Here is a 17,659-nt window from a genome sequence, read left to right on the forward strand (position 1 = left end):
ACACTTGAGATGTGGGACTCTGTGTGGACCTAGCGGCAGGAGATCTAGGCTGTGGGGTGCAGGGAGATCCCTCCGGATTGACGAATATAAGACCCAGTTTCTTAAACAGAGCGTCACCTTCTGGGAACGTGGTGAAAGAATGCTTCTTGTTGCGGTAAATAAAGTTCAGTCGAAAAGGAAATGCCCAGGCTATCAGAGGCTGAAGCAGTGGTTTCAAAGCTCTGCACTTCTGGATATTAGTCGGTGAGATGTCAGCGAAGATTTGGATTTTGTGGTCCCGCAATTGCAGGTCAGCCATCTCTCTAGCTCTGGCCATTACTTGCTCTTTGACTGCATAATATAGAGGCTTTACGATGATGTCTCTTGGTAGGCCATCATCACGGGGGGTGCCGTCAGAGCCCTGCGTGCCCTATTCAGTTCCAGCTTGTGGGAAGGTATGTTAGGGATGAGGGGTTGAATGAGTTCTTCAGCAATTGCTTTGGAGTCAGGAAAGGATTCAGGAATGCCACAGACCCTAAAGTTGTATCAGCGAGACCGATTTTCCAGGTCGTCGATCTTATTTAGTGCACATCCAATCTCTTGTGTATGTCTTCAATACACTGCATATTTTTGTTGTTCTGGCAATGGTGTCATCCAGGGTGGTTTCTATTGTTCCTATATGAAAGTCTAGCTCCTGAAATTCATGTTTTAGGTCAGATGTTATGCGTTTGCTTGCTTTTTCAAGCCCTTGCTCTAACAGGGTGGAAAACCTTGCCAGCAAAATGGGATCTCTTGAATATGTAGTTGTCGACAGAACTGCTGCTTGGGCACTGGGAAAAGATGAGGGGCCATCCTCCATTCTCCCCTGACTCAATGCAATGTTACATAATGCCCTGTCCAGGTCAGATTGTGAGGAGAAAATATCTCTGTCTGGGGACATGGAAGCAGCCTGTGAGTATCTACTGCTCAGCTGTGGCAGTGTCTCTGGTTGCAGCCCCTGTGTGTGCTTTGAAGCCGCCGCTCCCATTTTGGACATGCAGGCTGTTTCCATATAGCTGTCTGCGGGCGGTTTTGGGGGCTTTCAGGCTTACCCTTATTTGGCAGCCGAGTCCTGGAAGCAACCAGAGTCTGTCCAGGTATGCAGCTTTTGCGGGTGGGCCGCTGCTTGTCACGGCCAGGCTTATCTAGCCAGCGGGGAGCGGAGCTTTATGTTCCCGCCGCTAGTTATCATCCCCAGGAGGCTGTGGGGGGTTTACAGGCTTACCCGTATACCCAGAAGCGGGATTCCAGTCGGGTGTGTTGCCATTGCAGGCAGGAACGCTAAGTGGTGCAGTGGGGTCTTGTAGGCCAGCGGGGAGCGTCTGACTTTTATTCAAATGAATCAGTCCTGGATTACCAGCACCAATGAAGCCCCTGATACCGATGTCACAGGTTAAGTGTTTTTGGGATGTGGAATCTCTGCAGAAAATCTAGGCTGCTTAGTGTTGTAGGTGCTGATTAAATCTGGAAGAATTTTTTTTGGTGTAGGTCCCATGGGCACAATTAACACCCAAAGGCCAATTTTTCCGCACCTGTGAAGGTGCATATCATTGCAATTTTTGACAGCAAGGCCAATTCTTGCTTTCATCAAGAGTACCTCTTTAGGGTTACGGTTTGAAGGCGCCACCGACACCCAAAGGCCAATTTTTCTGCAACAGTTACTTCTATCAAAAGTCTGTGGTAGAGAAACCACAATTTATCCCAAAAATCTCTAATCTTGTTCCCAGAGCACTACATTGTGGCGTCATCATACAGACTGGCTCCACAAGCTGTTGCTTACAAAATAAAGAAAACTTGCAGGGAAAATGTCATTTCTGGGCTTTATAAATGCAATTATATAAATGCAATTTTATAAATGCAATTTTCAGCTTCTATACACAGTACAGATGTGTCACTTTACAGGTAGACTAAGGGGACCCCCATGCACTATATTGAAAGGAATTTTTCATTTTTATGCTTTCACTTCACTAAGCATCAGGAAATCACTGCTCATTTAAAAAAATTTTTTTACAAAAAGATTTATTGATACATGTCCCCCAGTGCAGTACCCAGACCCTCATAACCATTGTATGCCCAATCACTTGCCTATAAGCCTTCAAAATGGGTACTTTTGATTTTTTACGTGTGGGTCAGATAGACTTCAATGGGGTTCATTATTCAGTTCCGAACTTTAACAATGTTCGAAAGTTCTGGTGCAAACCAAACAGGGGATGTTCAGCCAATACCTACTGAACAGTGATGTGCACTCTCCGATCTCCCTCACAGCAAGAGGAAGCTGTGTCTTGTACAGCCTGAGAAAGTGCAGCTCTTACCCCCCTGCTGACAATCTCCCTTTGGGAACAATAGTTCAAAAGCTCTTGATTATAGTAGAGTCTCTTTCCTCTGGACTAGAATTCCCACAGTGCAGTGCCTGATCAGTCTATTGAACTCTCCCTGCTCAGCAGCTCCCTTCTTTTGGCTGATATAGCTTTTTAACCAGTTTTAGCACCACAGGGCAGCAGCTACAGACAGGGCTGGACTGAGACAAAAATTTGGCCCTGGACATCATCCAGACCGGCCCACTTTAATTTTGCAAACAAGCACAAAAGCAGTATATAAACTAAACGCAACTGTGCAAAAAAACATAAGTAGCATAACATAAGGAGTCCTCACTCACCTCTTTTATTATTTCACTTATTCTCCTCTGTATTTTTCTCATCCTTCCCACATTACTGCATGAAGTGGGGGGCGAGCCGCGCAGCCATTACTTTGATAGGCTGTCACTGAAACCGGCCCACTGAGCCATCGGCCCACCGGGAAACTCCCTGTAGTCCCAATGGCCAGTACATGCCTGGCTAAAGATAGCAGCTGAAGCCAGTGTTTCTCTTACTCTCTTAGTCAAGCACCTGGCTACATAAGTGACTTGCAGCAAACTGTCTATGCTGACATTCTACAGAGCAGCTGACAATGTGAATTTCCATGTAAAATCTGAAGCAGAGGATACAACTCAATGGCAGGAATGGCGAGAGATGCAAATGTAACTTCCCTGTCTGACTTCTTGAATCCAGTTTAAACTCTGAGTCGGCTGTAGACACGCACATGCAAACAGGGATACAAAGTAACAAGCAGGTTAAGGCGAGGGTTCATGGTTCTGTATAGAAGTATTTCAATTATTTCTAAAGCATGTTTAAATTGGATGAGTGCTACTAAGTTTATTTCATACAAACGTACATTTTTTACTTCAAGTTAGATTTTTTTTTCTCTCCGATTGTAAAGGTTAAATGATTGTTGTGTCGTTTAATATTGCGATTTTCTTAAATAAAAAAATAAAATAAAAATTTCCATTGATTTTAATAGATCACTCACCGTGCATTACTGAGTAAAAATGTAAATGCACATTCTTAAAAAAAAAAAAAAGTGGGTACATGTATCTGAACAAGCCCAAATTAAACATAATGGGTTTTATATGTAATGTGTTCATATTTATTATAATACAAAGCTGTAAACAGGCCACTACATTCATTTACTTATACTGTTCTGTAAATGCTTGCTCCCTATCCAGCTTGTTAGTGAGCAGTGAGGCTGGGCAATAGTCTCTGTCCAAACTTCATTCTATCCAGAAGCCAGAAGCAGTACTCATAAAATGCAATGCAGTAAGGATGAGCTCTGGCGTGTTTGCATATAACACGTGCAGAGCCCGCCAGGAAGTGTGCACAGCGCTGCGCTAATCACAGCCAGGGAGACATTGCCCCGATGCTCGGCTGCAGGGATCGTGAAATGTCTCCCTGGCTGTTATTAGCGCAGCGCCGCGCACACTTCCTGGCGGGCTCTGCATGTATTCTATGCGCACACGCCAAAGCTCATCCTTACAATGCAGGCATCTGTCCCACAACAAACATTGCTCAATCAGAAATAGACACAGTGCACTACACATTGTATTTTCAGATTCAGAATACTTTATTAATCCCAAAGGGAAATTATTAAAATACAGATAAAATCTGACGCTGTCTGGGATTGTTGCTAACTAATGCTAACACCTAAACTGACGTTAAGACTAACTAACACTAACTAGCTAACTAGCGTCACACGTGACACTAATACAGTGATAAGTAAAAAAAACTGTACACTATACTAATGCCACTGTGACAGGGAGTGAAAGGGTAAACTGGGGACTGATCTAGGGGTTAAACCTTTATTAGGGGTACCCTAAACCTATCAGGGGCTACCACTCACAAGTGACACCAATACAGTGAATAATAAAAAATTACAACACTGTACTTGGTGACACTGACAGAGAGTGACAGGGAGTTAAAGGGTTAACTGGGGGGCGATCAGGGGGGGAAAATATGTGCCTATGTGTACTGGTGTTAGTGTAATGTTGGTGTACTCACTGTGAGATGCTTCTCTCCCACACACTGGAACCAAAAGGGCTCCAGGATGGGAGATTGCATCACTTCCTCTGCCTGTGTGTAACAGCACTGGTGAAACGGGAGTGAATCACAACTGCGGATGCAAGGATTTCAATGCGCTTCTCTATGTGACAACTCAGTATTGGCCCCAGGCGTCACTCCTCGCAACAGGAGTTTGGAGGATCTCTACATCATCTTTCTGTCACATAAAGAAAGGCGTTGAGCTACCAAGGATGGAAGCATTACAACATGCGACCAGAGCTTAGCGTTTAAAATATATGTACTAAGAGATTGTATTGCACAATTATACGCTAATGAGTATGAGTATTATATAGCGTTGTGCAATAGGCGACTAAGGGAGAAGGCATAGAATACGTCAACCCTTAGCATAGAAAGTTTTAGGCAAACATGTTCTGCAACTTTAGGGCATAGGCCCATATACAAGTAGCACTTATGTCAGCACATAGTAAATATGCGTTGTAGCGACAACTGATAGTTGCATAATAGTTGCAATTTATAGCTTGGGTACTTTGAAAGTACACGTGGTAACTTCGAGTTGTTGTGACAACTATTAGAAGTGTATAAGAAGCAATATAACTTAGGTAATTATAGTTGCAACTATGAGGTGAATATTGCACGCATAATAGAAATTGCATGTGAGAGGCAATATAGCTCAGGTAATAGCAGCTGCATATATGAGGCGAATATTGCACAAGTAACTTGAGGGTAGCTGACCCTTTAAGGTACTCTTTAGTAAATAGTCCTTAGCACAGCAGTGTATCCCAATAAGTATGTTGATATCCACACGGCACATTTAGTAACACAATTGTAATAACTGGAACACTAGCAGTAGATCTTCTTATAGGACTACAAGTGATACAATGGCAACTTATCCGTTTGTAGACTTCAATGTAGAGGATAGGGATTGCACGGTGTAGGTATTCAGCAAAGGCCTCAAGGTTGTAGTAGGTGCAATAGCACTAAAGTAGTAGTTGTTGCCTGGAGCGGTGTTGCAGCATAGGGAGCGATGGCAGCCTGGATGCAATGAGTGTCTGTTGCTAGCTAGCCATAACGTTGCCTCTATAGTAGCGTGGCCGAAGCGGCTGACAATAATAGAACAAGGTATGTCCATCCATTGAATGCCTTTATAGGCCAGGAGCAGCTGCAGTGCATCAGCACTGAATTCAAAAGGAAGCGCCGATTCGCGGCGCACTTCCGCGTTCCAAGCTGGAACGCACGACGGCGCCGGGTGATAGACGTCATCACGCGTGCGCCGTATGCGTTCCAGTGTGGAACGCATTACGGCGCTGAAAGCGCCAGCTATTAGCAAGGAGAAGGCGCACAGAGCGCTTGTTATAATAGGGAACAGCAGGCGAAAAAGCGGCTGTTACAGTACCCCCCTCTTAATAGATACCCTCTGGGGATCTCAAGTGGAGGCCCATCAGGGCAAGGGATTTTCAGCAATAAAAATTTCTTATATAATTTCTGTAAAAAAAAATATATATATAGGCCTTGTCCTAACTGTTTGAACATGTTCGCTCTAACTTTTCTATGCTAGAGGTTGATGCTATTTCATAGCATCTCCCCTAGTGGCCTAATACATCCCTGTATGCTCAAGGTGATATGATGTAGAGAACCCCCAAACTCCTGTTATAAGGAGTGACGCCTGGGGTGCCTTACTGATAATCACTTGCATATAGAGGTGTATTGGAATATTGATCTTGAACTAAATTTTAAACGCTAAGCTTTGGTCACATGTTGTAATGCGTCCATGCTTAGTAGCTCAACGCCTTTCTTTATGTGACATAGAGATGATGTATAGATCCCCCTAACTCCTGTTGCGAGGATTGATGCCTGGGGCCCAAAACTGAGTTGTCGCATAAAGAAACGCATTGAAATCCTTGCTAACCGCAGTTGTGGTTCACTCCGTTCACCCGTGCTGTTACACTGTGTTTACATTACACAGACAGAGGAAGATTGTACATTGGTCAGAACCGATCAGCAGGTAAAGGCAATAAATCATTGGCCTGGACCTGTTGAGTGATCGGTTCTGTACCAAATCGGATCCTTGTGGGCACAAGTCACGTACCTGTATGTGAATTTGCACAGCCGGGCCGCCCTGCAGCAATATATGTACATGGGGCGTTCCGGAACTGGTTAATGTACTTCTTGCAGAAAAAGGAAACACACATATAGGAGAGTTCGGGCTGCGCACTCCAAGATACATAAGAATAATATGGGAAGATTCCCCCAGGGGGGTTTTTAATGCAGCAAAATAGGTCAATCGGAGTATGAAAATTATATAAAAAGGGTCTTTATTGAATAAATTACAGAAACATGTCAGTGTTAAAAACCTCCCTGGGGGAACCTTCCCATATTATTCTTATGTACTTATTCTTGAGCCACTCATTTGTTGCCTTGGCCGTGTGTTTTGGGTCATTGTCAAGCTGGAATACCCATCCATGACTCATTTTCAATGCCCTGGCTGAGGGAAGGAGGTTCTCACCCAAGATTTGACAGTACATGGTCCCGTCCATCGTCCCTTTTATGCAGTGAAGTTGTCCTGTCCTCTTAGCAGAAAAACACCCCCAAAGCATAATGTTTCCACCTCCACGTTTGACGGCAGGGATGGTGTTCTTGGGGTCGTAGGAAGCATTCCTCCTCCTCCAAACTTGGCGAGTGTTGAGTTGATGCCAAAGAGTTCAATTTTGGTCTTATCTGACCACAACACTTTAACCCAATTCTCCTCTGAATCATTCAGATGTTCATTAACAAACTTCAGACAGGCCTGTACATGTGCTTTCTTGAGCAGGGGGACCTTGCGGGAGCTGCAGGATTTCAGTCCTTTACAGTGTAGTTTGCTACCAATTGTTTTCTTGGTGACCATGGTCTCAGCTGCCTCGAGATCATTGACAAGATTCTCCTGTGTAGTTCTGGTGCCGATTCCTAACCGCTCTCATGATCATTGAAACTCCACAAGGTGAGATATTGCATGGAGTCCCCAGACCAAGGGAGATTGACAGTTCTTTTGTGTTTCTTCCATTTGCGAATAATCGCACTAACTGTTGTCACCCTCTCACCAAGCTGCTTGGCAATGGTCTTGAAGCCCATTCCAGCTTTGTGTAGGTCTACAATCTTGTTTCTGACATCCTTGGACAGCTCCTTGGTCTTGGCCATGGTGGAGAGATTGCTTCTGTGGACAGGTGTCTTTTATACAGGTAACAAGTGCTCCCCTTGAGGCCCCGTACTCACGACCAAACATGTCTGCTGAAACTGGTCCGCGGATCAGTTTCAGCAGACATGTTTGGCCGTGTGTAGTCCCGAGCGGACCATTTTCGGGCGGATCGGACAGGTTTCCAGCGGACAACTGTTTCCTGGACTTGCTTTAAAACAGTCCGCCCGGAAACCTGTCCGCCCGGACATGTACGATCGTCTGTACAGACCTACCGTACATGTCCTGCCGCCCGCCATCCCTCGCATGCGTCAAATGACTTTGACGCATGCGTGGAAGCATTTTAAAGGCAGGCTGCCCACGACGCCGCGTCATTTTGCGGCGACACCGCGTCATCGACACAGCGACACCGCGAACACGCCCCGCGTATTGTTTACACGCGGACCTCTGTTCGATGGTGTGTACAGCCATCGAACAGAAGTCCCCGGGCAGTCCCCGGGCAGACATGTCCGATGAAAACGGTCCGCGGACCGGTTTCATCGGACATGTCTGCTCGTGAGTACTCGGCCTGAGAGTGCCTAATCTCAGCTTGTTACCTGTAAAGAAGACACCTGGGAGCCAGAATCTTGCTGATTGATAGGGGATTAAATACTTATTTCAGGAATTAAAATGCAAATCAAATTATAACTTTTTTGTAACTTTCTGACTTTTCTGATATTTTTGTTGTTTCATCTGTCTCTCACTGTTAAAATAAACTTACGATTAAAATTGAGTTGGGAGGAAGTAGAGAAGACATTACTAGAAGTGGCAGCAGAGGAGATCATTGCAACATCTGATGTGATTCATTGTATCCTTTTGAGTTTGTTCTGGATGCTGATGCACCCTGTTCAATATCGGGTGGAGTCCATTTACCACACTATTATTCCTTTTGCGGGAGATCCCATTGAGATTACCTGTTTGACCTATGTGCTATACAGGGCATGTGTCCATCAAATATAGTAAGCGTGACCACTTTACCATATTGATTGTACTTCTAAGATCAAGTTGAACTACTCAAGGAAGACAAGTGATGCCGCGTACACAGGATTTATAAAAAATAAATAAACCTTTATCCCCAAACTTTTGATCTCACTGCTTAAAGTGGTTGTAACCCTTAAAAACATTTTTAATTCTTCCCTTTCTATCTTTTAAAATACCTAGTAGATCCTGCCTGTTCCTGTGTCTCCCTGTCTGAGCTGACCACAGTAATCATGGCTGCTAATCCATAATTGCCGCGGTCAGTTTACATGCTTCCGTCATCCCACTGCCCTTCTCTAACAGGCTCTGACCCTCTCTCCCTCTCCCTCCCTGGCAGCGAGAGAGCAGCTCTCCTCCCCGCCTGTCCTTATTCAGCTGCAATATGCAGCATAAATACATGTACCCCGTCCAGTTTAGGCTGCCATCAACAACAGTGTATGTGATTTTTTTTTTAAATAAGAAAAAAGTTTGTTTATTGAACAAACTAGGAAATACATCACAGTAAATGCATGGCGTGAAGTCAGACACACTACAGTGATATAAAACAGTTGTACTAAGATAGAAGTAAAGATTACATAGATGTTGCCCACAGCACAAAATAACGAAATGTATTCAAACATATTGTGTAAGCACATAAAAATAAACACACCTGAATATGGAACAACATAAAACAGTTCCCTTAGAGCCCAGTATGTGTTTTATAAAACCACCATAACTATGGAGCTTAAACACCTACTCAAATCTAACTCCATCTTTTCACTTCCTGCCTTCCCCATATACGGTTTTAACCCTGTAGAAGTCTGTCCCTGATCAACTGATGAGGTGCCAAACCTGGGACATCCAACCGTGGCTGCCACATAGAATAAAATATACGATGATTTGACGACCTTACCTTTCAAACGCTCCGGATTTGGGATCGCCTACGATCTAGGAGGGGCCTCTCGGACCACATGGGGCCCATGACTCCCTTCTTCGGGACCCCGGCCTTTCCGCCGGCCATGTCCGTAACGAGACTCGGACCGTGGCGAAAGGAGGACCATGGGAGACTTGCCCAGGTCCTCCGTGCAGACCCCACCTTGAGGACTGATACCCCGACCGATCCGACCTCCCGACACCCCATGCAATGGCTTCTGAGGCAACAGATTACTTCTTACATTTGGACTTTCCCATCCATTCCGGGCATCCTTGCTGAACCAACAGAGTTTGAGGCGCTGCTTCTGCAGGCGGATCCTCCAACACATGTGGTATCTCAGCTCTACTCCCTGTTGCTTAATAACTTCTCCCCTGACCCCCCGCCATTTACAGCGGCCTGGGAAACGGACCTTCGCCACTCTATCTCCCTTATTGACTGGAAGAAGTGTTTTGTCCTGACACACAAACTATCCTTGGCCACTAAGACCCAAGAGAAGGGGTTCAAGTTGCTAACGAGATGGTACAGATGCCTGACAATTATCCATCATTTCAATCCGGATACCTGCTGGCGGTGTCTTAAATCCCAGGGAACCATGCTCCACATCTGGTGGGACTGCCCTCCTGTGCAGGGATTCTGGCAGCGGATTTTCGAACTATACTGCAAATTGATGGCGACCTCTATCCACCCTTCCCCTGAGATGGCCCTCTTATCTATACTTCCTGGCACGCTCAAATCCATCAAAAATGATGTACTACGTCACTTCCTGGCGGCGGCCAGAGTGGTGATCCCCCGTCATTGGAGATCGGCAATCATGCCTTCCCTGGGGGACTGGGCTGTGGAAGTGGACCGCATAAGGGACCTTGAGCGTCTGTTGGCAGAGGAGGGTGGTAAGAGTGAGCAGTTTTCTCTCACCTGGACCTCGTGGTCCATGTTCCGATACTCTTCTGAGTTTGCATCTTGGGCCGAGCGTGGCGTGGAAGATGTGACCCTGAAGCCATGATGGAGTGACCCTTGTCTCTTGATTCCTGTCCCCGATCTCTTTGCCCCCCTTTTTATCTGCCCCTGCTTCTTGTCCTTTTCTTGATCTCTAAATGCTTCCCTAAGACCTCATGGAGCTAACGTATCGTGGCCCCGACCTGCCTATGGCTATCTACCCATTGTGAGACCCCATGGGTCTTGTTTTACTTCCAGATCCGTGTATAATCTCTCCTAATATACCGCATGTGATTCAACGTTGAACCCCTCACTAAAGTGAGGTTGGTAGACACAACTACTTACTATTCCATATAACGGGAGAATACACATTCACACGGACATATAATAGTTCACACAAACATGCTCCTATTCCCTTTCTTTTTTTTTCTCTCTCTTTTCCCTTTTATCACATAACTTAGACATGGTTTCTCTACGTCAAACAAGATGCTTACGGTTGATGTATTTGCTTTTACTGTATGTAATGTTTGAGACGATATTTGTCCTTCTATCTTTTTCTCTTTTTCCTCTGAATAAAATAAGATTGAATTAAAATATACGATGAACATTTCTGTGTTAATAGGTCAGCTTCTTACATATTAACAAATTATTCACTTGTTCCACCCACTGCCGTCTGGTAGGGACCTGGGAAGCAATCCAGTACTGAGCAATTAACTTACGAGCAATGTATAGCAAACGTAAAAACGCAATATGGGCTTCTCCCAAAAAACGCAATTCCTCCTCCAGAGCATCCAGCAGACATACAATGGGATCTTTCAGGATGCTGAACATAAACACTTGCAATATTGTGTCTATGATCTCTGTCCAATAATGGACCAATTTGGGACATCTCCATAACATGTGAATGAGGTCTTCATGATCCCTCTCATATTTCGGACACAAAAGATTACTCTGTTTCCCCCATTTATGTAATTGACCAGAGTTCTATGTACGTGGTGCAGTAAATACATATGGGAGAGTTCATTTGAAACTGATATGGAGACCAATGGGGCAGATGACACACATAATTCCCAAGTTCCAATATTGATGGCACTTATATCTCTCTCCCAGCCCTTTCTGCAAGGTAATGTGGTAGGATCCTGGAGGGCAATGAGAAGGATAGTGGAATTTCGGGAAATCATCTCTTTTTTTGTCCCTTTCCAACAGAACATCCTGAATCATAGGGTGTCCAGTTGGACATAGTCGAAAAGTCTAGTAAAGGCCACTGTAGGGCATGTCGCAGCTGTAAATATCTATAGAAGTGACTGCGGGGAATGTCAAAATCTGACTGTAAGTCTAAAAAGGACTTAAAGTGGTTGTAAACCCATTTTAACAACTTTATGCTACAGGTAAGCCTATATTAAGACTTACCTGTAACTACCCTGGATAGCTCCTAAACTTGCACGGTTTAGGAGATATCCCCCTGTGTCTGCCTGTGCCGAAGTGATCTGAACATGCGCACTGAAGCAATAGCATGTCTTTACTTCAGCTAGATATCCCGTTACCGGCGGCTCCCGTGCGCATGCGTGGGAGTGATGTCATCGCCGCTCCGGCCAATCACAGTGCCGGAGCTGCAATACCCGGAAGTAAGCTCCGGGAGAGATGCCCGCGGCCAGAGGGGGGGGGTCGAGGACAGCTGCGGGGGCTTCGATCTAAGGTAAGTAGTACATAATGAGCTAGTATGCTATGCTCATTATGCCTTTGTCTTGCAGGTTTTTTTTAAGGGTCGATTCACTATATAGTTGGGATATATAACGTATGCCCAATTTCTCCCAGCTTGAAAAATCTTCTCGGTTAAGCACTTCATTGTAATAAGAATCATGCCACAATGGGGTTTGCGGTAAAAAACCTTTGATTCCTAACATACTGTATTGTTAACATAAGACCACAGCGTCCTTAACAAAGTTACTGTTGGAACCCTAGGATTCAAGTGATTAAAAGCCTGCCTCTAAATGTGTGAGAGCGGAATCATCCGCCCCGTGGGGATAATAATATTTGTAATGGGATCTAAAGGATCTGCATGACCCCAGCCTGTTGTAACTGGGGGAAAAGATAGTAGGCCCTAGAGTGGGGGACTGCCATACCTCCCTGATCTTTGCCATACTGCAAGGTCGGTAGACTAATACGGCTGCATTTTTGCACCATATCAGCTCCCTAAACTGTGAGTCTATGCGAGAAAACCAGCTTCTTTGTATCCACACTGGGAAGTTGTTGAACACAAGAGCTGAGGGGCCCAAACCATTTCTATAAGGTTAATTCTGCCAACCACAGTGGCAGTTTGCACCAGGTTGTACATTTATCCCAAAACTTACAGAGCAGCAGAATTCAATTTAAAACTCTATGTATTGGAATGGATTAGGGGTAACCTAGATCCCTAAGTAGCGAAAAGAGGCAACAATCTGAACAGACTGAGAACAATTAGATAAGGGGGCCGGCCGTCAGAGCATCCAATGGCAGAAGAGCTGATTTGCTCCAATTAATGGAGAAACCTGATATGGTACCAAACACATTAATAAGAGACATTACAGCCCTTAACCACTTAAGCCCCGGACCAATATGCTGCCTAAAGACCCAAGGGGTTTTTACAGTTCGGGACTGCGTCGCTTTAACAGACAATTGCGCGGTCGTGCGACGTGGCTCCCAAACAAAATTGGCGTCCTTTTTTCCCCACAAACAGAGCTTTCTTTTGGTGGTATTTGATGACCTCTGCGGTTTTTATTTTTTGCGCTATAAACAAAAATAAAGCGACAATTTTGAAAAAAATGCAATATTTTTTACTTTTTGCTATAATAAATATCCCCCAAAAACATATATAAAAAAAAAAATTTCCCTCAGTTTAGGCCGATACGTATTCTTCTACCTATTTTTGGTAAAAAAAATCGCAATAATCGTTTATCGGTTGGTTTGCGCAAAATGTATAGCCAGCACGCCTACCTGTCTCAGCTGTTTTCTCTGCTTCACAACCGACAGCGCCGAAGGAGGATTTTTAAACGGCGCTAGCAGCAGCAGCCACACCATTTAGTGTGAGACCCATAGGCTAGTGCAGCGTGTCTCTCATACTTGTGTTTTATTTATTTTTATCTTTTTATTTTTATTTTTCTTGTGCACGTATATTTTACATCGGCTCATTGGAGCCCCCCTCTGCGCAGGGCTTCCAGTGGAGGCATACTACTGCCTTTGTTACTTTTTCATTTATAAATAAATACAGTTTTTGGGTATTACCCAATTAAACTTTAAAAACATATCACACTATGTGGTTCCCTTTGTTTTTTCCTTTTTAACCACTGAGTGACTTTTGAGGACATCTTGGAAAGGATTACATACACCTTGCAGCCCCTGGATAAGGAGATAGCTGAGGATCTGAGCCAAAAGGTCGTGACACCACAGACATCTAGGTACCACTACCATCCGCTTTTTGCCCCCTGGGGGGTGACGACATTCGGTGAGTGGGGACCTATGTGGGGGAGCACAGATGTCACCGCCCTAACCATGTGTATCGACACCCTAAAGTCACAAGTTTGAATTTGTTAACTCTTCTGCAGGAATAACATCTTAAAGGAAGAAAACTGTCTTGATAGACTTTGTTGAGCTTTTATGCACCTTGTTTTACAACGCTCTTAATTGACCGGACTCAAGAGTGGATGTTAATTACTACACCTGTTATTAGCATTGAATACATGGGACTTGTGTCTCTCTTTTTTCGTTTTGTGATTTTTGACACATTTTTTGCATAATCTCCTAGTCCCCGGAGGGACAGTAGGACTTACACTTTCATTTTTACATATATATCTCTTTTTTATATGTTTTTTCATATTCACTTATATATATATATTTTATGGTATAGCTACACCTACTTAAGAAGCACTGCTTAGGATATTATTTATCATTAGGATAATAGGGATTCACATTAGGGTGTGCCCTACCCCTTGGACACCCCTTAATCACTTAGGGACCACTTATTGCACACGATTCAATTATTTATCATGCAGTGCATGCAGATGCACCTAGCTTAAGGCATTTTCATATTATATGTACTAACACAGTGCAATTTACATTAAGTGATCTCTAGGATACCCACATAGGGTCGAGTCTATAATTAGACACTCATTTTTGCTTTGTGTTTTTTTCTTTTTTCTTTTCGATTACATAATTCTGGCACAAGCTAATCACTCGCAATAACATTCACAACGAACGCCCACATTACTGGGGTACCAGACTAATGTAAGGACTTGGACAGGGTCTTCTCCTTTTTTCCACCCGCCACTTATGTGGTAGCCATATACTTCTGGCAGCAGCAAACAGGGTAACAAAAAGAACTTGCGTTCTCCAATAGGGGAGGTTCACTATATTGGATCTACCCCCGAATCGGATTACCCAACATTTGTTTTTCCCATAGTATTTGGAATCAACTTAGTGGAATTTCAATTGCAGCGCCACCATCCTATTACCAGCACAAAATGTATAGCGTTTACAAAATAGGGGATAGTTTTATTGCATTTTTTTTTTTTTTTTTACTACTAATGGTGGTGATCAGCGACATTATGGCGGACACTTCGGACAATTTTGACACATTTTTGGGACCATTGTAATTTTCACAGCAAAAAATGCATTTAAATTGCATTCTTTATTGTGAAAATGACAGTTGCAGTTTGGGAGTTAAACACAGGGGGCCCTGTAACATTTAGTGTTCACTTAGTGTGTGTTTACTACTGTAGGGGGGTGTGGCTCTAGGACTGACATCATTGATCGAGTCTCCCCTATAAAAGGGATCACTCGATCGATGCGCCGATATAGTGAAGCACGGGGAAGCCGTGTTTACACACGGCTCTCCCCGTTCTTCAGCTCCGGGGAGCGATCGCGACGGAGCGGCTATAAACAAATAGCCGCGCCGTCGTCCCGGATCGCTCCCCGAGGCTTACCGACTGCCGCATGTAGCGGGGGGTCCCGATCGGACCCCCCACCCACGTCAAGCAGAGCACGTACAGGTATGTTGATGTGCCTGTCCGTGCCATTCTGTTGACGTATATCTACATGAGGAGGTCGGCAAGTGGTTAAAGTGCCCTGAGTGTCACCCAAATATAACAGCATATCATCAGCTTACAATGATACAATGTCAGTTCCTGTTTTCCTCTGAAACCCAACTAAATCATATGTTGTGCGTTAGACATGTGCACACTGAAATATTTTGTTTCGGAATTTCGTTTTCGTCCGGAAAATACATTTTAGTTACTCCCGAAATTCGTTTTTATTTATTTAGTTTCTGTATAAAATGCATTCGTTCGAAAATCCGAATTAAGGTCGAATCTATCAATTGAAGGCTTATGGTGTCTTTCGAATGTTCTAAGAAGATTCGACGGAGCAGCTAAACTGTACGATGCCGCAATCATACATTTCTGGTTGAATGTTCCGCCTACAAGCTATAGTAGAATTCTAATGTTGTATGACTAATAATAATTATATTTATGAATTATTATTACTAGTCAACAAACATTCAAATTCTTCTATAGCCTGTGGGCAGAGCATTTGACCGAAAATGTATGATTGCGGCGTCATACAGTTTAGCTGCTTGTCGAATCTTCTTAGAACTTTCGACAGACAACATAAGCCTTCAATGACAGATTCAACGTTTTTCTCTGCTTCGTCGAATCTTCGTCGTTCATGTCGAGTGATCTACCCCAACACTGTCTCTATAATGTTGAATCTTTTCTCTCTGTCGAATCTTTCCTCTCTATGTAGAATAATCTTGGACTAATAGAGTTAAGGTTAGGCACATTCGACCACAGGTTCGATAGACACAGATTGCTATTGTCAGAGTGATGTTGAATCTCCTATCTATATCGAACTGTTGTAGCAACGAAAACAAAAATAAAGCATTTTTTTATGTCGGATCTTTCGGATTTCGGATTCTGCTTGTTCGTTTTCGTTTGTTAAAACGATAACGAAAATACCCGAAATTTGGAAGAAAATGCATTTGGACGAAAACGAATGCACATGTCTATTGTGCGTAATTGTGCTTCCAAAGGTTCCAATGCCAGGGCAAACAGCAGAGGTGACAGTGGGCATCCCTGCCTAGTGCCCCTATGAAGTGTAAAATGTTCAGAGATCACCATTTACCCTGAGGCCGCGTACACACGGTCGATCCATCCGATGAGAATGGTCCGACGGACCATTTTCATCGGTTCACGGCTGAAGCAGACTGATGGTCTGATGTGCGTACACACCATCGTACCAAAAACCGATCGGGTCAGAATGCGGTGACGTAAAACACACACAACGTGCTGAAAAAAACGAAGTTCAATGCTTTCAAACATGCGTCGACTTGATTCTGAGCATGCGCAGGTTTTGAACCTCAGCAGTCCATCGGTTCGATTTTAAAGCAAGTTCTCTAACTTTTGTCCGAAGGACAAAAGACAGATGGGGCATACACACGGACGGTTTGGACCGATGAAACTGAACTTCGGTCCGTTTTCATCGGTTTGGACCTAGTAGGTTTAGCATATAACACCTGAACCCATTTAATAAAGGTAATGCCCAGGCCTATCAGTTTCAAGACCGCACAGAGGTAAGGTCATTTGACACTGTCGAAGGCCTTAGCCGCATATAGGGAGAAAATAGCACAATTGCCTGGGTTGTCAACCGGTATTTGTAGATTTAAAAAGAGTCTTCTAAGATTTTTAAGCTGTGGACCTAGTTGGAATAAATCCTGATTGATCCCTATGCACCAACTGTATTACCTTTGCTAGTCTGGACGCCAAGACCCTTAATATCAGTTGTAAGAGGGGAATAAGTCTATAGGAATCCACCAAGAGAGCATCCTTTCCAGGTTTTAATAAAACAATAATTACCACTCCATTCATAGAGGTGGGCAAAGCCCTAGGTTGAAAAGCGTCATTATACATGTTAACAGGATGGGTAACAGTTTGTCAGCATATCGCTTATACACCTCAGACGGGAGGCTATCCGCCCCTGGTGATTTGCCATTATGAGAGTATGCCAGAGTGTTAATGGGGCATTTCGCTGTTCTCTGTCTGAGGTCGACAAGCAAGGCGATTCACATTTATCAAGAAATTTATTAATCTCTAAACTAGTGGGCTGTACTTTAGAAGAGTACAAATCAACATAAAATGTATGAAATATCTTCATACTATTTGTGTGAAAGGTGAACTTTGCTGTCAGACA

This window comes from Rana temporaria, chromosome 1, assembly GCF_905171775.1.
Source record: "Rana temporaria chromosome 1, aRanTem1.1, whole genome shotgun sequence".
In the NCBI taxonomy this organism is placed as follows: domain Eukaryota; kingdom Metazoa; phylum Chordata; class Amphibia; order Anura; family Ranidae; genus Rana; species Rana temporaria.